This window comes from Phalacrocorax carbo, chromosome 2 (genome assembly GCF_963921805.1).
Source record: "Phalacrocorax carbo chromosome 2, bPhaCar2.1, whole genome shotgun sequence".
Taxonomy (NCBI): Eukaryota; Metazoa; Chordata; class Aves; order Suliformes; family Phalacrocoracidae; genus Phalacrocorax; species Phalacrocorax carbo.
The window spans coordinates 2,997,046-3,018,360 of NC_087514.1; the positions used below are offsets into that span (position 1 = coordinate 2,997,046).

The following is a 21,315-nucleotide window of genomic DNA, read 5'->3' on the forward strand; positions in this document are numbered from 1 at the left end:
TAGAGGGAGGCAGATCTCCCCTTCGCTGCCCTCCTGGCGGGTGGACTATGATGTAGAGATGCTCCAAAGGGGAGCCAGGCTTCCTATCCCTTTCAGAGCCCTGTCTCAAGTCTCCCTCACTTGTGTAACATGCTATAACATTCATCACCACTTGGGAGCCTCTAAATCAAGGCATGGCATCTCTCTAAGAGGTTCACTTGATTTCTGCCACAAGTCACAGTATCTGTGCAGTTATTGTGGCATGAACTGACCATCCCTGTCCACAGGAGCTCAGACACAAGATTATAATGATTCCTCTGGCCTCACAAGTGCTGACTTCCCTTGTCTCCCCCTTTCTGATGTTCATTGTTCTGCAAAGAGACCACTTAAATTAAATAAAGCCAAGGTGTGGCTACAATACCAGCTACTGAGATGCTGGGAGTGATGGTCAGGTGATAATTTGGTCTACTTCCACTTGCTATCACCCCATACCCTCTTTTCCCTTCGATGGTCTCTCTCCAAACCTCATTCTCACCGCTATTAAGACCCTTGGAAGTGTTTAAATGCTTTCCTGGAAGACAAAAAAAAAAAAAAGATTCTTCCCCCTGACCTCCTCTGGATTTTATTTCTCTTGCCTGAAATTTGCTGTTGAATTTAAAGGCTGTCCCTATGTCACATTACCATGAAAGGACCCTCACTGAGACAGTAGCATCTGCTAACCTGTTGACCCCTTGCATCTTGCAGTCATTTGGACTTGCACTTTCCCCTGAAGACTGCAGCCCTGTCCTCCTGTCCTGTATTGTGGCAGGTTGGTAGAAAACGTGTTCATTCCCACCCACCCAGGAATAGATCTGTGCCAGTTTCCTTCCCTGTAAACTTGCACTTTGCAGTCACGGATGTCACCCCGATGTTTAGATCTACCTCAGTCTATCTGTTGGCTTGAAGCAAACAGGAGGGTAATCAGAATCCGCCTGACACAGCAAATCTAGGGAGGAGAAAGGGGGAATCAATTTTTATAATACGTGTTTGGCACTACATAATAGTTATAACTCTAAATGCAAGCCATAAAGTTGGAGAGGCTTATAAATTAAATCCATTCTGTCCCTTTTAACTAAAAAGTGACCTTAGCATAGAATTAAATGTGGTTTTTATCCAGTGATCTATGGAGCTGTAAAAGTGGCTGATTGTTGCAGTGCAATGTTATAGTACAGAGAGGAGCCCCCAGATAGGCATCTCCACACAGCTCAGCCCATGTGCTGCTGCTTGGTTTTACAATTAACACGGGGCAACTGCACGGCTGAGGATTTCACCCCTCTCCCTGCCAGAAGAGGGTGACCCACGGCCCTGCTGGGAACAATCCCTGCCCAGGCTGTCCTCCGAACTGTGGCCAGGCTCGGGATGGGAGAGTGTTGCCTGAGCAGGGCTGAAAACAGACCAGGGTGTGTTCTAAAAATTAAAGGGTCTGCACAAATGCAGAGCAGGTTTTGCACCTGTGTCCTATCCCTGTTTAGTTTCCTGGGCCTTAACTACAGTGCAAGAGGGAGAAAGGATTATAAAGTAGCCTGTGGTTCAACAAAATGCCATAGTGGCCGAAAAAAGGGGAGTGGAATGTCCTTGATTGCTCATGTAGTGACTCCATCCCCCTGCTCCAATAATCATACAGGAGAGTCTGAAATACAAAAGACTTGACATTGGAATCCAGCCCAGAGGACACAATTTAGGATGTTCCTGAATGCTTTTCAATGGCCAGAAATTATCAGGCTTTGTCTCACAAGAAAATATGGTTTCGAAGACTCTGCTGGGTTGCAGGTTGGCATTCATGCATATAGGCTCTCAGAGCCTGCAGGAGACTCAATGCTCCAAGGAACATAATCAACACAGGATTGAACACTGTTCGACTTCCAATCAGTACAGCAGCAAAGAAAATCACTCCCCCCATGCCACGGATGAAATAGATGCTCAGGGAAGTCGGTGGTATGTTTCCTCATTACTACGGAGAACTGGTGCAAAGGAGGAGCCAAGATCCTTCCCAGCTATTGAAAGTCGCTGAAGCTTGGACAAAAAGGTGGTGCCAGGTCTGTCTGTCTCTTCTATGTGTGCACTGGAAACTCATCTGAGATGCCACACTCCACGGTGCAACACATTATTTATTATTTGGCTTGATAGTGGCATTTTTGTCTGCAACTATACTGTTGAACCGCACTGGGACAGAGCCTGGGCTCATGAACTGTCTGGTGGCCATCCATACTATGTAACTGTTACCAAGGCAATGCCAAGCACTATCCAGGGGACAGAATGGGCCAGGGACTATTACTGGTAAGCCGTATGATCAAGACTAAGCTGCAGATAGGGAGATAAAGAGGACTTACTCCTGTGGCAGCAAGTTGCACTGTGCCACTTAGTCAAAGAACAAACACTGGCATGTATCGTTGATTAACATTTGATGTGATATTTCACTGGTAGGATCTGCAGGGATTCAGACCCACGTACACACTAGAGCTGCTGGCACAGCGAAGTACTTACAAGGATTAACTAGAAGAAAAAGCTCTGATGGTGCCCAGGTGAAACCCACCTCCACTCCTGGAATAAGGAGGAAAGAGGTCTTTAAAAAGTTGATTTTACAGAGCACAACAATGCTCAGCCTCAGCCAGAGCCTCACCTAGCTGCCATGGTGCTAGCAACAGCATCATATTTACCCAGGCTTCCTCACTATATTCCCTCAACTTGAAAATTTAACAACGCTAGAGGTTTTCTTCTTCAAGGGGAAGAATAGTTAATGATTTACTTAGCCTCAACCACTTTTGGAGTCTGCTACAGATTCTATGAATTAAAGGGAAACCACCATTAATCAGCAGCTGGTGCACTGGGCTGGGCTGGGCTGATGTCCTCGACCTCCTGGTTCTGCCTGCCTATCACACCAGTGCAAAAGTGCCAGGCCTGGTGCTGTTACCATTTCAAAGTTATTTATGGCTAATGTTTGGCAAAACCCAAATACTGCAGCCATCCAGAACCTGCAATGGATCAAGTCAAGAACATCTGGACAACAAGACTCACCAGCAAGAGTCATCTCCAAAGAAAGAAAAACGAACAAACAAACAAAAAACCCCGAACAAATAATTTCAAGCTTTGAAACTGAAGTTGGATTTTCACAGAGAAAATTCAGCTATTTGCATACCAGTTTTTTGTCATCCTAGAGCGCTCACTGTTTCTGCCACAGTAATACCAGGAGGCACCAACTAAGAGTTGGACCCCATTGTAGCAAAGATGACCAACTTCCCTAACCTCAGGGACCCCCAATCCAAATTTTCCTGAGGCTGAAAGTATGTAGGAAAAGGTGGAAATAATTTCATAGTCAAGAGATGGCAAAAGCTCTGCAGGAGCTTCACAGAGGGATAGGGCTGAGCTGGAAATGAAGTAAAATCCCAAAACCACCTGATGTTGACTTCACCCCTGCCAATGGTTCACTTTCTACCTAATTCAAGCCCTAGGCAACCAGCTGCCTCTGTGCTCAGGAGCTCTACATTGGCCATGCTCATATTCGATGCTACGTAACTCACGGTGATCAAGGGATGCGAGCCTAAAAAGGCTCATCAAGAAAAGCTCAGAGACAGAAGACAGGACTGGCCCGTGATCTGGGAAGGAATAAAGCACAATGGCTTTAAATGACTCTCCCCATTTATGACCCAGGAAACAGCCAGGCTCATTGCCACAAGAACAGAGAAAATAAGGGTAAAGGCAGAGCCCCAGCTGCCAGTATTTGATGAGGGCTTGGTGGTTGGACAGAACAATTACACCACCGAAGTCACCTTCCAGACTAGAAGCCAATTTGCACAGCTGAACCCCCCCTTCCAATTACTCTTTCTCTGACTGTCCAAGGAGTTGCAGCAATCAGACCAACACTCTCAGAAAAGGACATCTGAGTGGCAGGATGGGCCACTGAGTGGAAAGTATGGCTGAGCAGCATCATTAATTCTCCACCCCATTCCTGGCATTTGCACTAGGGTGATCGATTTCTTCCCACCCCCACCCCCTCCCCTCCCCTCCTCCCCAGCTACAAATAACTTCCACAGGGAGATTATGCTGTCTGCTCTGCAATCAACAGCAACTTCGAAAGGGCTTAGCGCTAAACGAAAACCTCAGAGGGCCGGCGTTAGGTTGGAAACAAACACAGCATTTGGGTTGTAATTTGAGGTGGGAGGCTGGGGTTTTAATAAACCACATCGCTACGGCATGCTGTGCACCTTGCACTTCGTAACCGCATTTATGAGTATGGGAAGTTACAGGAAGACTTTTCAGTCCACGTGAAAGGCAGCCATGCCTGGTGTGGAGCATCCCACGTATTTAGTTGTGCATGGTAGTTGTACTGAGCACCAGCTTTCCTATCAATCCCCTGCACTGTCACGTGCACACAAGCACAGCCTGGTGACCCAGCTCCAGGACTGTGAAGAGTCATGTCCTATATAGATCCAACCACCCTTTTGGGCAAGGGAAGGGAGGTGAGAAAAATCACTGCTTTGTCCCACATTCCCCTCACCACACAAAATGGAAACCACTGAGGTGAGCTCCTCTGAAAACACATCTGAGATCTATTCAAGATAGGAAAGAGAAAGGCGTTTCTGTTCCCTGAACCTTTTAAGGCCATCTCCAACCCATGAAATGGACATGTTGGGAGCTGGTAGGAATCACAGCCAGCTTTACCAGCCACCTTCCTTGTCCCTCCCCAGCATTACAATCCACATCATACCTGATGATGTTAGTACTTAGGTGCTACCCTCACGGGCGCTGTAGGATGGTCTTAAAGATTCTTTTGTGAGGAACTTTATTAATCAGAAGTCAAAAGCCAGACCAAACAAGGGAGGGACCCGCCAGCCATCAGCCCACAGAACCAGGAAGAAGGAAGCATCACAGCTTGTGGTGGAGGAGCTCCTCTTTCCACATCCCAGAGATGTCCTCTCAGCTACAGAGCAAGACTGAATCCTCAGATTTACCCCCTGCCCCCTCCAAAAAAGGAGACTATTAACAGGGAAATTACTTGTTTCAGTGAAGGAAGTAAAACAAGCTAAGTAACGCATCTTAGGGCAATGTGTGTTCATATTTCTGATCAAAGATGCTGTAGCATTGCCACTGGCCACAGCCCAGCCAAAAAGATCAGTGTACGCCTCCAGAGAGATGAAGGGGAATGGACTGACTAAGAGGGTCCTTGTCTAGAACAGTGGGATAAATCAACGGGACATCAGTACATGGCTTTGTCCCAGTACAGGGCAAGGGCAGTCTCTGCTTCTCGAGGGGTAGTAAGGCTGCCTCACACAGTAACGAAAGGTTTTTCTCTCACTCAAAACACCACAGCGCCCTTAGATTTCAGCCCACAGACCTCAGTCCCCATCAGATTTCCTCCCTTTTGAGATACCAGGCCCAAAGGGTGCTGTCACATAGTCCCACCCTGGAGTTCATGCTGCAAATGCTACCAGCCTTAAGTGCTTTTCCCAGGACATCTTTAAATGCCCTGCAGGTCTTCAGCTCACCATATACAGGCCAAAGAGCAGCTCCTGAGGGCAGCTATGTCCAGTGCGGGCATCAAACCCTGCAACATTCATGTCCCATTTTCACTGAATCACAGATGCTTGAGGTTGGAAGGAACACCTGGAAGTAACCTCATCCACCCCACCCCCCCCCCCATCTTCCTTGGTCATGGTAGAGGGCCAGGCTCTGGACTAACATAACCCATCTAGAGGTTTTTAGCAAAATCTCCCCTTCCAGTGTCATTTCCATGCCTGAAGGCACTGCCTACAGACAGGCAGTTGTCCAGTCCCTGAGGGATACCTTGGGTACATCTACAAGCACGATAACTCTCACAGCAAAGTGTGCCTTCCTGATATTTCCATGCATCCTACTTAACTGGATCTCCCAGCTAACTGGCATTTTGCTGGGATGTCTCCCGGATTCCCCCGTGCCCTCCCAGCCTTGCTGCACTTCTGATTGTCACCCTCTCTCCTGCTGGTAGCAGAATCATCTCCACCTGGAGAATCTGGAAGTCCCCACAGCATTGCTATTAACATATCTAAAAACCCCAGGCTGGCAGGAGCCAGCAAATCACACAGGACTTGTGTCTTGTGACTATTTAACATTGTTCATGTTATTATTTTTTTGTAAGCATTCAGAATATGCAGCAAATGTACCTTTACTATTCACTTATTCCTTCACTTTTGCTCATGGCTGAACCTGCAAGTGCTGGTGGCTGCAAGTATCTGCGCTCACCGGAGCAGATCAGGCACTCAATGTCCCTTGCCACACACTCCTCCTAAATTTAACCCATCCCTAGAGCCATCAGAGTTTCCCAAGAAAGCTGTTCTGCCCTGGGGAATACTCGCAAGGTGGCATCATGTCAGACCATTGACTAACCATATCACTGCCAAGCTCCATCCCAAGTGTAGGCACCAAGACAGTTCAGCCCTGCTCACAAGGGAGAGGTTCACTGTCATTTACACATTTAACATCACTAACGACCTAAGAGACAGCAGCTGAACAGGCTGCTAGGTTACAGAAATTTTTCTCTCCTCCCATCCCTGATTTCTGCCATAAAAATCATAGGCTCTGCTGTAATTTTACTTCCATAGATATTCTTGGGACACATGCAAGAACCAACGTCCCTTACCATTGCCTGCATATGGCGAGCCCGCACTAAGCTCCAAAAAGCAGGGTGCTCACCCTTGCCCCTTTCTTTGTATGCACAAAGGTGAGGAGCTTTTTGTTAGCAATTAACCTTTGTTTCAGCTCAATAGGGCTGATCAGATTGTAGAACAACATCTGAGAAGTGAAGATTAGCAGGCCAAGATCTTTAGTACTTAAGGCATCAGTGCAGCTACTCAAAATCAGATTTCCCTTTCTTCACTGGCATTTGATTAAAGCATTTTTCAAGCAGTCCTTTCCAACTTCCAGATGCTTAAGTCAGGTGATAGAGAAAAACTCTTTTTTTTTTTTGTCTGGGAAGTGGAAACAGTGTGTATCTTAAGCGTGGTGAGAGCCAAAATCATGCTCAGAAAACATGCATAAATGTGTGCGTATGTCTGTGCACGTGCACTAATGCATAGCTTTGGTAGAGCTGACCAGAGCACGAGCATGCAAAGGCTTTAGTAGCATGATTCAAGAAGGGGGGAAAACACTCTTAAAGTGGGAGCTGAGTCCAGAAATAGATTGTGAGAGGATCAATTTTTGCTGCATTCTGATTTATTCAAACCTTCCACAGTGGCAAAGCCCTCTATAACAAAATATCTGATTACAGGACTATGACCATAAATTCCACACACCCTCAAGCGATGGCCAATGAATAACTGACTTGTTAAGGGAACGAACCTGCACTATGAATAAATCTACCAACAGGGCTTTCAATACAAAAGACCCTATCGGGACAAATTTCCTTCTGAAGGTGTATCGACTTTCATTTGCGGGAACCAGCGGATATTTGTTTCGAGAAGATAGCCATTGTTGGATTGCTGCTAAACAACATAGAGTATAAAACAGACTCCTACCCCAGGCTTAATCCACTTGCATATCAAAGTGGGATGGACTATGCAAAGGACCATTTTGCAGGACAAAGTGTTATAGAAGGTCTCCTGAAAAAGCATGTGTTTAATCCAGAGGGAACCCAAGGTGGGTACAGGACACCGGCATACTTCCAGAGCCTCAGTTGTAGAAAGGCATCAGGAAAATAAGGATTGAGAAAGGACAAGAAAACATGACTCGGGAGGAATGTTTAAGGGTGGGCATGCATTCACAGTCAAAGCACAAGAAGAATAATTCATGCCTGGTGTTTGGCTGGAGCCCGTCATCTCAGAATCCCAAAGCAATTGGGTTTTGACCAAGTCCGTTTGATTTTCTGGCACAGAACCCCATTGAGAGGGAGGAAGCCAGGGCTCTCTGTTTTACAGCTGAAAACACCAAAGTGCAGAAAGACCAATATCTAAAATAACTGTGACCTGAACACATGGTTTGACACTGGGTGAGATCAGCCCTACAATGCCCTCGGCCCGTAGTGGGGATTGCGCTACAGCAGCTTTTATAATCAAGCATGGGGTTTTGTGTTGGGTAGACCAAACTTTCAGTGGCTTGTGGAGCTGTGGGTTTAAATGATCAGCTGAGAGGTCCATAAGGAAACAGCAGCATGAATAGGACAAACTGCTTCAGCTCCACATCTCTTCTAGCATGGAAATCGTGATGACTCCTATCCTGAAAGCATTTAGAGAGAGGTCGGTGCTAACTCTCAATGAATACGGAACAGGTAGGCCTGCCAGGAATGGGATAGCCCTAATAGCTGGCAGGGGGAAGGAAGAAAAGAGCCATTTTGCAAACAGCAAGGACTTTGCAATAGGCCAGCTGGGCTCAAAAACTGAGCAAACATCTCCATCTAGCAAAGCCAGCCCGATAACAGGCAGGAAACAAGGTGAGCTTGCAGGCAGCAGTGCTGAAATCGTAGGATGAGGTATCACAAGGCCTGCCTCTGACCAAAACTAGGCGTTCAGAAAAAGAGTTGGCAATAATATATACTGGCGCCTGCATATGGCATGTACAAAATGGTGTCCCAAGTATATGCAGCATTCCTCTGTCCTTCCCTCAGGCCAAATCGAGTCAGGAAGCAGCAGCTCTACCAGGAGTAAACCTCCTCCCTTAAAAATATGATGCTAACTGGAAGGAGGATTTTTCATACTTTATCTACTTCATACATACAGACAGGCTAACATAGAGCGTACCACATAAGATTACAGCCATCTGCATTAATTTTTACCCCAAAATATTCCAAACTAGTAGAAAGTCTAGATTTCCTAACAAGGTCTCTGTTCATTCTTCTTCCAGATACGATTTGCTTTCCCCAGTGCCCCCGTCCCAGAGATAAGGCATGACACCAAACACAGCAGAGCTGGCAGCTTCAACAGCTCATTTATCATCAGCTGGTCACTTCTTGATCGATGTTTTATAAAGGGATATTTCAGACAAAATGCAAAGGGAGTAGGAGAAGGAAAGCTGGAAACCATCCCTAGTTTAATTTTGATAACATTGGCAGGGGGTGATGCACTACAACAAATTAAAATCAGCAAATCTCTCATTTTCTCTGACAGAAGTAACCAATTTAAATTTTCATAAAGGGGGCAGTGATGTGTGTCTTTGACAGAGTCACCAATCCAGCAGCCCTCTGATTTAAAATATTATCTATATTCTCCTTTTTTTTACTTTTTTTTTTTTTTTTTCCTTTCCTAAGAGCTTCCTGGAGCAACGTGACAGATTGTCCCAGCACAATCAGACTAATACAAAACCCTTGCTCCAAGAGGCACCACAAGGAATTTCTAAGCCCAAGCTGTGACAACGAATGCACATTCTGGAGGGACTTAATTTACAGGTTTTTTTTTTTATGTGTTCTGTTGTGGTTTCTACCCTCAGCATGCCCAAACCATCTTAAAGAGCCAACTATCTCACGGAGTATATGTAAGAGGAAGGGATATACACCCTCCACATGGGCTGTCCTGCCAGATTGCTCTTCAAGAGAGAAGTTTGGCTTCCAGATGGTAGTATCTTACATTCTAATAAAATACTACCAGTACTGGGCTGGGGATGGTGTGGTGCTGAGGAAGAATTGCCTTTTGGGCAGCAGGAGCATTAAGAGGGGTTACAAGGCAGATGGGACCTCCTGTACTGGGAAGCTGAAGGATGCTAAAGGTGAGGATGACATCTGTGGTGGCTCTGACCTGGAGAAACGAGGGTTGCCACAGCTCCCTGTCATGGTGATTTGGGACTTAGAGGGCTAGTCCCCTGTGGATTTGGGACCTGAGGGGGCCACACATGAATCTAAAGAAAAAGAGTGTATCTCAAGTCAATGGAGACTGCTGCCTCTCCAGTGCAGATGGGACACTGAAATACCGTTTACCCTGGCAGAGACATGGTTCAAAGCAACTGAGATGCAAAGGAGATCCCTATCCCTACCTTAGCTGAGAGAACTGTGCCCCAGACCCTTTTTTCCCATGCTTCAGAGCCCCAAATCCCCACCCCATCCAAATATATGGATGGTCATAAACCCCCAACAGCAAGTTACCTACTCGTTAGTCTGGTTTCACCTAAGCAGAAGCATCCCCCTCCTGCCATCTTTTACCCCAGCACTTTCTGCAAACCCCAGGCAAGCAGAAAGCCCAGGGAATTTGGGGAAGGAGCTGTGAGAAGGAGCATCCTGTGCATGGTGAGAGCTGGGATGTGTCAGGGACCCCTGCGCTTTTTCTGCAGCCACATCGAGCTGTTCCGATACGTGCTGTGATGTCGAGAAAGACAGTCTTCTGCAAACCTCCAGGCCAGGTGCCAGCTCCCTTCCCTTTGAAGGGTCGCTTGGGGATGTGAATTTTCTCCAAGGAGAGGAGGTGAGCTAGTTACAGAGACAGCCTGTCATCCATCTTGAAGAAAATACTCCTCTCTTTTTGCACCTATCCTAGAAAGGTGGCCATCAGCATGCTGCAAACCCAGGATCAGGCCCAGGGAAAAGCTTTGATTCATTTGTTTACCAGCTCAGGTTTCCCGGAGTTAATTAATGAGCCAAGCTGATACCCTGCAACAGGTATCGATGACAGGGGGGTTTCCTACACTTGAGCTACGGGAGAAGGTGAATTTGGATCTATGATCACACTGCTTCCCCCTCTCCCTCCCCCAAAAATGGGAGAAAGAAAAGCCATCTGCAGCCACACAGGCACCACGGGAAGCCCCTACATCATTTTTTTCCCCAGGAGCAATGATGGGGCACGATCCCTTCTGGACAATACTCTGGGCTGACTTGCAGGAGCAGAGCGCTTGGGCATCCTGTTCCTTACTTGTAGGGAGCAAGGGCTCATAGGGACTTGTAGGGAGCAAGCCCTTGAGGCTGGGGGCTGCTTCCCAGCTCCTGGGCATGGGGGCGAGCGAAGCTGTGCATCCCGCTTGGACTCCCAGGGAGAGCCCGTGGCAGCCCAAATAACCTCTGCTTCCACAAGGGTGCTGAGATCGGGGAGAAGTGGGGCGGATAAAACATGAGGGGGTGTATGGTAAAAAAATATTGGAGGGGGGAAAGTAAAAAGCCCGCGGGAAGGTGATGCTCGCAGAGTGGGGAATAAACCCCGTGGGGCGGCGTGTTTTGGGTGCGCGGGGTGCGAGGCAGCCCTTATTGCGAGCACTGTGTGTGGGGGGGGCTGTTTTGGGAGGGGGAAAGGGGGGCTTAGGGGGGGCACACCTCTGCCGGGCTGTGCCGAGCAGCCGAGCGCTCCGGGGGCGGCGGGCGGCGATAGCCGGGCTGCGAGCGCCACCTCCCCGCCGCTCGCCGCAAGCCCCGGCCGCCCCCCCAAACCCCGCTCCCAAAGCCTGCCGGGGCTGGGAGAGCTTAGGGGGGGGACTGTGACACTACGTTGAGATGTCCCCCACCTTTTTTCTAGCCTTTCCCGCCCGAGGTTGCAGCGGGGACGGCCCCAATGCTATGGGAAGGAAGGAGTGGGGGGGGTGTGTGTGGGTGTCACTAAGTTTGGGGTGCTTGCAAAAGGGGGCAGGGGGTTCTGCAAGGGAGGGAAGCGCTCTGTGTGTGTCCCAGACCACCTCTGAGTGCCTGCGGAGTGGAGGGCAAAGCAGCTCTCCCTGGGGTGGCAAAGCAGTGAGATGGGGGGTGGTGTGTTCCCCCACCCCAGAAGCTGCCTTTGGCTATTCCACAGGGATGTGACTGGGGTTCAGGCATACATGTACACACACACACACTCACTTCCTAGCCTGGGTATGGGGTCTGGCAAACCTCGCCTGCCTCAGTTTCCCCCATGTAATGGAAATAGGGGTACAGACCCTTTATTAAGAGAAAACCACCCCACTTTGCAGCCAGACCTTCCCTGAGCCTGCCCACATTTGCTGGTCAATTATGGGGGGATCCAAGCTCCTATCCCTTCACTCAGGGCTCCGCAACGCCATGCCAGGTGCTATGGAAAGGGCCAGGAGCCCTGCTCCTTCCTTGCCTCTGCCCTGCCCCTGCCTTGTTTCTACCTGACCTTCCCCTTCACCCACCACAGCAGGAGGGATGCTGCACCCCAACCCTGTTGCCCCACAAGGAGCAGAGTATGGGGGTCCCCTGGTTCCCTGTCCCCAGCACCCCTGCACTCCCCATGCCCATCTTCTGCAGCTGAGACCTGCCTGGTGGCAGAACGTCCTGCCTGCTCAGCCCCCTGCCTGTCCCCCAGCCCCTTCCTGGCTCAGCCCCACCTGTCCCCTGGCAGTGCGGCTTGGCTGAGAGCTGATGCAGTTCCTCAGCACCCTCTGAGGGTAAAAATCTCCCCTACTCTACCCTGCAACCTCCCTCCTCTTCCTCAGTGAAGTCTTAGGCACAGTAACGACTGCAGGACCCAGGTTAATGAGTCATTAATTAATTAGGGACCCACTTAATATGCATGGGGAGTTGTTTGTTTCCTTTAGCAGCCCGGGCTTTGGATGAGATCCCAGCTCTGCGAAGCCTCCAGCCTCGTCTCCCAGCTGATAATAGATAATACAGATATTTCAGCACCAGCCAAAGCAGAGTCATCATCATTGATACACAGTCCTCCCTGCTACGCGGCGGAGGTCGCCAGTCAACTCCGCAGAGTGCCCAGGGCTCATCCCTCCTGGCTTTCTTTAGGCTTTGCATGGCCAGGCAAGAGCACACCTATAGCTAATCAACAGGTAAAGGGGCCAGGGAGGTGCACCTGCACCCTGACCACCCCCTGGCACCCTCCCAGGGAGCACTGGCTTTCAAGGGGCTGTGATTTTCGCTCTGCCATTCAGGCAGGTTTTGGCATCTGTCAAAGTAGCTTCGCTCTTCCTCACCCCCCCCTTCCCCTCCTCCTCCTCCCTCAGCCATCAGCTGTCAGCTGGCCCTGGCGCTCGCCAGACCTAGCGCTGGAGCTGGATTGAGTCTGAGCCCTGGAAAGCCCCAGATCCAAAGGGATGGGGTGGTCAGGGATGAAGGGGGAGGGTCTTTTTACCTTCCATCCCTTTGACCTTGCCTTGAAACTCCCCTTCCCACCACCTCCTCTCTGTGCAACTGATTCACACGGGTTGTTTCCTTGGCCAGGGCACGATCAGGGACATGAGCGTGAGTCACAACCGAAGGTACCTTGCAGAGTTGATCTGCAACCCATGGCTTCGATTGCCGGGGACTGATGCCTTCTCTCAGCCAGGACCGGGTCACAATCAGGCTAAAAAGTCCCTTGAAACCCCTACCTGCTCTCCTCCACCCCACTTTTCCTTCCAGCCTTGGCAGAGCCATGGCTGAAATACCTCTCTGCGAAAGTCTGGAGATGCATCAACAGCCACCCTCCATCAGCGAATGTCAGGCCGTGAAAGGGAAGGGGGCGGTGGGGGAAGAGGGAGAGACAAATTTTGCGATTCATTCCCACACAGGGTGATTCAGAACAAGATGCTTTGTAATTACGCATCCCTGATGGAGACTCCTTCTCTCTCCACCCCCCCCACCCCCCCAAAGAAAGGCTAATCCATGCCTGGGTGCCAGCATCCCCCTGGAGCCCAGCTCCAGGAGCAGTGTGCGTGTGTCAGTGTGTCTGTGCCATAGTCTGATCTCTACAGAGGCTAAAGGCTAATTTTCTCCTACAATGTGAAGTAAAGTGCTGATAAACGGCATTGAGGGGGGGAACATTAGGAGCCCATCGCCTCCCCAGCCATTGCCTCCAGCCCTGGGAAGGTGCCACGCGAGTGGCAAAGCATGCAAGGAAAGACACCCCCACCACCACCCCCCAAACTCTCCAAGGGAAAGGAGGAAGGCAAAGAGCTGGGATGGAGGCAGATTCATGCCCAGGGCAGCCAGCTGCCTATCCTTCCGAGACTTTGTTTGCCAACATTGCAGGCTGAGGAGTCCCGGACCCCAGGGCTGCCCGTGAAGGCACCGCAGCTTCGCAGCACTTTGCAGTTGAGCCCCGGCTGGCTCTGCAGCTCTCCCGTCGCGATCCCCTACACCCCTTCCCTCTCCTGACTGCCTTTTCCCCCAGGAACAACCCAGTCTCCAGCTCCTCTCCCCAGGACACGAATGCATTTCCCCCTCTGCATCCTGCAGACATCAATATTTTCCACCGCTGCTTGATGTTTGCCCACAGGACTCGCATGCACAAAAGTTAAAACTTCCCATGGCAGGGAGCAATTATGCTCTATCAGTCCAAACTGCAGAGCGGAGGGGACGAAAACATCCTCCGGGTGCTGTTTCCAGGGGCAAAAGCAGAGGAGTGTGTGCCCACCGCTGCTCCCATCCCTGCCTCTCCTGGGGATTGAGAGACACCCCCCCTGCACTCAAGGCAAAGCGCAGCCCAGAAAAGTCGTGTCCCCCCTGTCTCTCCCCTCCGAGGAAGAAGGAAGGCTGGCAGGGAGCCCCTTACCTTGCAGAGCTCCCCAGGTTTTATATCCTCCTTCTTCCCTTTGTCAAATTCCAAATGGAAACCAGCAACATATCCAGGGGTAACCAGCCCAACATTGGGCAGCGTGTGAAGTCCAAAAGGATGGCAGAGCTCTCTCCCCCTCCACTCCCTCCACTCTTAGCTCTACATATATATATACATACACACTTATATATATATATATGTATATATTAAACAGAAAAGGGAAAAAAAATCCTAAATGAAATGGGGGTGGGGAGGGAGAAGAAGGGAGAACCTTTGGTGTCTCTGCAGACAGGCAGGTGGAAGAGAAAAGCTGAAAATAATTAAGCCGTTTTTTGAGGAATCCTTAGGAGAGGAGAAAAACGCAGTTAAAAGCCAATAAATCATTAGATCCAAGCAGACAATCAAGTCTTCTCCTTTAAAAAAAAATATACAGCAGGGTCAGAGTAGCTTTCCCAGCAGCAAAGAGCAAGAATGGTCTTCTTCAGAAAGATATGTTTGTTTAAAATCCACTCGTCTGCTTTTCCTTCTTTCTCTCTCTTCTCCCCCCACTTTTTTTTTTTCTTTTTTTAATTCTGCTTCTGAATCTCTCTCTGTGAAACTAGATCCAGTCTTTGTAGCCAGGGGCTGCATTAAGGATTACATCAGGCTTTTATAAGCTTTCCAGATCACACATTAGAGTGAGAGAGAGAGAGAGGGAGGGAGGGAGGGAGGGAGGGAGGGAGGGAGGGAGGGAGGGATAGGAGGGAGGAATAAAATGCACACACACATACACACGCACACGCACAGATCGGAGCTTTGTAAAACAGGCAGCTATAGGCAAGGACCCTAACTGCCACGGTATCACATCAGGCATGCTCCGCTAGCCTATAGGAGGAGAGGAAGGAAGGAAGGAAGGAAGGAAGGAAGGAAGGAAGGATGGATGGATGGATGGATGGATGGATGGATGGATGGATGGATGGATGGATGGAGCAGAGGAGCCAGCGAGAGCCGGAGTGCGTTGGCAGCCGGGCAGCGCAGCCTCCCCGGGACAGCTTAGCCCTAAACGGGGAACCAGGAGGTGAAGAGGGAGCCAGGATGGTGGTGGTGGGGATGGCAGGGGCTCTGCTCCCCCCCCCCGCACCCCCCAAAAAACCCAAACCCCTGCGGGGGTTCAGCGCGGGAGAGGTGCTGGTCGCCCGCAGAGGGATGCGCAGGGCCACGGCTCGCCGCTCCCTGGGTACCGGGAGGGAGAAGGGGCTGCTCCCTGGAGCTGACAACCTGGGGAGGGGGACGGGGAATGGGGGACGGGACAGGACGGCGGGGTCCCCCCGGGGCAGCGGCAGGTGGACGGGAGCAGGAGCTCCCCGAGCCCCCCCGGCTTGGCGGTGGCTTTGCACCAGGGCACACTGTTTGCCCAGGCAAGAAACACCAACAGCAATTAACCCTTTTTTTTCTTTTTTTTTTTAACCTCTTTACTAGCATCCCCCCCCACCCCTTGCTCCATCAACCCACACATATATTTTTTTGGGGGGGGAGGGGGTGGTATCACACCAATGCAACACCCAGGGGGGTGCAGGAAGGGGATGGAAGGGAGTGATATAAGACTGGAGAAGGGAGGGGAGAGCTGGGGTACTTCAGCATCCTGCCAGACTTCAGGACCTGCTCCTTGTCTTTAACCCCTTCTACTCCACGAGGAGGAAAACAACCTCTTTCCCTGAGAAAACCACCTCCCTCCCTGCTTGGGGATGCTGCTCCCCAACAGCAGGGGGTCACAGACCTGCCCCAAGGGGCAGAGCTAAAAATACCGGCTGCCCTCACCCTCTGTCCGTCTGCTTCATGGAGGGTGAGGGGCACCCCTTTCCTCCCCCCAGGTACTCTCCAGGGCACCTCCATCCCCTTCCCTTGGCCTTCTTCCCATTTGCACCCTTCCCTTCATCTCATCCACCCCTTTTACCCCCATTTCCACACCTCCAGACCTCTTTTACACCAAAAAATGCTTATTGGGGAAAGGGAAAAGGGAAAAAATTGTTCATTTGGGGGAGCTGAACAACAAGCCCCGGCTGTGACGAGGCACAGTGAACCAGCCTCTGCTCGTCCCCAGCCAGCACTGCAGCACTGCTGGCCAAAGGCATCTGTGACATCTCCAGTTAAGCAGAGACTGGAGCAAAGGGGCAGCTGGGGCCTGAAATGCTTGTTTTCAGCCGACAGGCGGCTATGCTGGATTAGTACGGTGCATGCTCCGAATGGAAATCTCTCCTTTTCTCTCTCCATCCTTTCTGGAGTTTGTTTGGCTGGTTTGTTTTCCTTCAAGAAGGCTTCTCTGCTCTTCCAACTCCCCCAGGGATTTCTTCTCCGCTTCTCTTTCTCCAGCTTCTCTTTCTCCAGCCTTCGCAGGTGCAAGCAGGAGAGCAGAGCGCTTCGGTGGGAATCACAGGGTTCCTGGCAAAAGGAGACTATGCAAAGCAGCAGGCCCTGCCTCTGTAAGTCCCATGGGACAGCTCTGCCATGCCTTTGGGTTGGGGGGAGAATTGGGGAGCAACTCGCCTTCCTTCCCTGGGGTTGGGGTGCTCAGGCAGAGCAAGGTGTAGCCAGGATCTCTCCTGTGTTGTAGGGCAAAGAAGCTCAGCACAAGGAATAGGTATCAGAAAGTGCCGCTGACAAAATTAAATCCGTTTCCAACCCCCACTGCTGCAACGGGGCATGATGGAAATCTCATCTTTGTGGGAGAACTGGGCTTGATGCAATGAAAAATTTAACTGCCACCCGTTTCTATGCAGTCCTAGGTAGAGAAGTCCATGAACCCCCAGACCCTCATTTAACGAGGCAGAACCTTTAACAGACCCATGCCTTAAAAACACAGAGAGGAGAGGTCTGATCTCCCCATTTATCACTGTGTCCCCTCCAGTGAACAGGGCATGTGAGGAGTTGGTCTGGGCAATTGGCTGAGGTAACCAAATGCAATAACTCACTTGGTCTCTTTGGCTTTGTACATCTGTGAAGTGATTAAGAGGAAATAACTTTACCATAATGCACAGGGATCTGTGAAACTTACTGCTGCAGGATACCTCTGAGGGCAAAGAAGTCCATTTGCAGAGCAAGAGATGCTCTCAGCACATCAGGTCTCTTAAAGTGTGAGTTTGGGGACACATATACCCTTCCTTCCATCCTGCCAACATAACCAACGCATGTAATCCCTGGGGAGAATGGCCTGTTTTATGCCAATCTACCTCTAAATGAACTGGCTTGACCAGTCTTCGGGTCATTTTGCATCCTGGCCCGCTCATGTGGTGAAGAAGGGCAACCCTTGTGCCCTCAAACAAAAAGAGGAGTATCGCATTGGAAAGCAGGTGTGGGTAAAGAGCCATGACATAGAAAAGGATGGAGAAGAGGCATTAACAGTTTTTTTTTCCCCTTGCCAGTCTCCATAGTTCCCAAAGGTCCTTCTGAAGGGAGTCACTGAGCTCACAGCACTGGGGCACACTGAGATGTAAAGACACCTTTGTGTTGGTGGTTGTGCCCCCCACTCCCCATGTATGGACCTTGCTGGGACTATTCTGGCTACCCCTAGGGTAGTACAGTTTATTTATGATACAGAGAGCCCTGCAACGGAGATCCCAGCCTCATTTTGCTTGAAACTATGCAAATATAACCAAAAGGCCTGAGCTCAACCCAAACTGGCAACCCCTGGCCCACCAGGATATGGTGTGAAGACTCCTGAGGTTACTCGGGGAAGGAATAAGTGCCATCAGGACCTTCCAGTGTCATTGTCACAGGAAAAAGAAGCAAACAAGACTAACAGAAACAGAGGTTACAGCACACGACAGCTTCTGGGGCACACCATCCCCAGGCCACCATGGGGGAGCTAATAAGGCCAACCCACCCATAACACTTCTTGGGCTTGTGCTGGGTGGGTTTTATACAAACACTAGCTTTTCTGTGCAAAAACACAACAAAGAGACAACGATCGTTCTCCTCTCCTCCAGACTCCTGTTGCCTTTGCCTGTTTTTCGTCTGGGCTTTGCAGATGGCAAGGCATGAGTTGGATCCAACTGTAACTCCACCTCTCTCACAAAAGAAAACATCAAACTCAATACAGATAGGCAATCCCTCTACCCTTACACTCACTTTGAATTTAGACCATGCTTACTGCACAGAAAATGCCTCTTGTTGGCAGAAACAAAACCGGTCAAGATCAAAAGGGGATGGGGAATATTTATGGTTAAATGCAGCATCCCTGGGAAACTGCAAAGAGATTTTGGGAGAAGGAATAAGCTGCACACTTCAAGTGTCTCAGCCAGTCTTAGACTAGAAAGTACATGAGGGAGACATGAAATAGAGAGCAGAACATCTTCTAACTGCCCAATTTTTGAACCTTCTTTTGAAGCACCTAATACTGATGGAAATAGGTTGTTCAGAGCTGGTTTGGATTTGTTAACTCTGTCCTCCCACCTCCCACATTGTGAAGGTAGGCTTCTGGTCCCATCTGCCCCTAAAATCTGCTGGAAGCACAATTGCAATGTAGAGAAACTGAGCCCAGCGTGTTGGAAGAGTCCCCTCCTGCCAGTGGCAGCCCCAGCCATCAGAGGTGTAAATGAGGATAGCAAGGCAAAAAAACAAGGGAATGTCTGGGCTTCCCAGAAGATCTGTTTGAAGAGGATAACTGCAAAGCAGGACAGCTTGTAAGTAATGTTTGCTTCCCCTCCAGCAACAGATAACACTGTGTTTACATCTATAACACCTTGCATTGTGTTTTGCTAAAGATCTGCTTGAAAATTTCCAATTTCCAGCCAGCCACACCCTTCTGCTAAAGGGTGACATGGAATAACTCAGCTGGACACAGGGCTTGAAAGGGATTTTCCCATGCCCTTCTCTCACATGACTGCTGGCTTGTGGTTTCTACTTCACTTGGGTTGTTGTTGTTGATTTTTAAATGTTTTTTTTAAATGAATTTTCATCCCTGTCACCAGCTGTGGTTTCTGCTGGCAGGGCTGCTCAGGAGTGTTAATGCTCACATCTTCACACATCAGACCCAAGAATCACAGCCTCTCCTAAGTGCAAGAGAGAAAACTCCTGTTCCTCCTCACATGGGCTGTATTTATTAAGTAATAGAGATGGCTGTGTTCAAGGAGTGCCTTTGCTCAGAGATCTCCATTCTTGGACAACATGCTGAGAGGCTTCTCCTAAACCTGGAATTTAGCATTTAACCCAATTTATAGAGTTGTAAAGTGAGGCAAGGCAGCAATCCCACCTTCTCAAGTGACAGTGTCAAAAATCCTAACTCCAGCCCTCCCTCCTAACCAGCCTGCTTTTCATACCAGTGCCAGAGGACAACTACATGGGAACCCAAAAGAGGGCTTCTAGTGAGGGGAACAAGCACCAGCACTTACATGGTCATGGCCAGTGATGGTGGCTGGAGATTAGATGAATGACTGCACTGTTGGTGAGGAAGCCAAGCCACCACCAGGGTCCCAAAGCTCTTGGATGATCGGGGGAGAAGACAGAACCCCCCTCCGAAAGCATTTGAGATGCTGGGTCTGGCAGCAGGAAGCAGTGATGGAGCCCTAGGCCTAGATCATCACAGAGCCTCGCTTCTTCCCAAGAGCTTTGCACTGATCCTGACCTTTTCTGTTCCCCCCTCTCTGCCTAGGAAGGGGAGGGGTGGGGAGATGACAGTGAAGTCCTCCTGCTTCCCACCCCACACTGGCCACAGCAATTCAGTTGGCTCCAGCCCCCTTTCCCCCCTTCCCCACACCTCCTCCATGTGTCCATTCCCCCAACACACACACTCTTGTGGGAATCACAGGAGCTTTACACACCACTCTTGACCCGAGTATGGAGGGAGAGAGACCCACCCCAGCCCTTCCTTTCCAGCCCTGGTTTCCAGCCATGGTCTCCCACCACCCAACAGAGATGATGGGCTCCCCTTTGGCTCTGGGGATTTGAGTGTGGAGGGTAAGAGATGGAGAGACACAACAACCCAGCTCACCAAAGGGTAAGCTTCAGAGAGACCTTCCCTTTGCAAGGACTGGGGGAGAGCAAAGGGCCAAGTCGTTATGTGTGAAAACTTTTTCCCCAAACTTGACCCTAATTCTGCAAAATCCTCACTCCAGCCAGACCCACAGGGATGAATGAGACACCCTAAATACCCCAGGATGCTTCAGTGAGAAATGCAAATCTTCCTTTTCCTGACCTACCCCAGGGTTCTGTGAATTGGCACCCCCTTCCCACTGCTGTCCCAGTCTTGTGGCTTGCTTTGCAGAACTTCTTGGGTTTGCAGTTCCCAGGTGTCCATGTAGAGCTTGGTAAGACACGGCAAAGTCGTATTCTGCAGACTCCTATAGCAAGGGCAAAGCTGGTAGAGGTCCATGAACCAGAGGCTGAGAACCAGTAGCCTGAGGGTAAAAACAAAAATGTACTTTCAGGGAGGGGGGTGGGTAAAAAGGGGGGGATCATTTTAATGAGTAGGAAACCGTTAAAACATTGAAGATGTTTGTCCTAGAGGGAGCTGCGTTGTATCTGCCTGCATTACAGTGGGGCACAGAGTGACGCTATTGCCAGTGAAGTCAAAACCAGAGCATCCCGAATGGCCACATAAAGGGAATCTCTCTAACAAGTCCTCAGCTCTTCCTTACCCTTGTTTGGAAACCGTATTCAGAAGAGGGAAAGTGATGAACATCACCTAAAAATAGCAGTGGGAATAATAATTACAGCGTCTCTTCTCACAATAGCTGTTGGAAACTGCTAGCCACTTTTTTAAAACCTTGGTTAACACAAAAGGTTTCTTTGATGGTGTAAAAGCAGATTCATTTGCAGGGCTCGCCTTGCGTATGTGTTTCCCAAGCAGAGCTATAGATGGCAGTATGTAGTATTTACGGAGTTGTTTCCCCAAGTAAATCTCCTTATTTTAGCAGAAAGCGAGAGAATTTCATTTCCTTGTAGTTACAATGCACTCAGAATGAGA

General features: G+C 49.7%; 1 protein-coding gene across 4 annotated transcripts in view; it reads right to left on the reverse strand.

The window, feature by feature from the left end:
* Positions 1-15,047, reverse strand: part of ADGRB1 (adhesion G protein-coupled receptor B1) — a 287,480-nt gene extending 272,433 nt beyond the window's left edge. For all 4 annotated transcript variants that reach the window (XM_064441996.1, XM_064441995.1, XM_064441994.1 and 1 more), the window contains exon 1: positions 14,373-15,047. The gene's annotated coding sequence lies outside the window, so the exon portion shown is untranslated. The remainder of the gene's footprint in view (positions 1-14,372) is intronic.
* Positions 15,048-21,315: the final 6,268 nt, after the last annotated feature.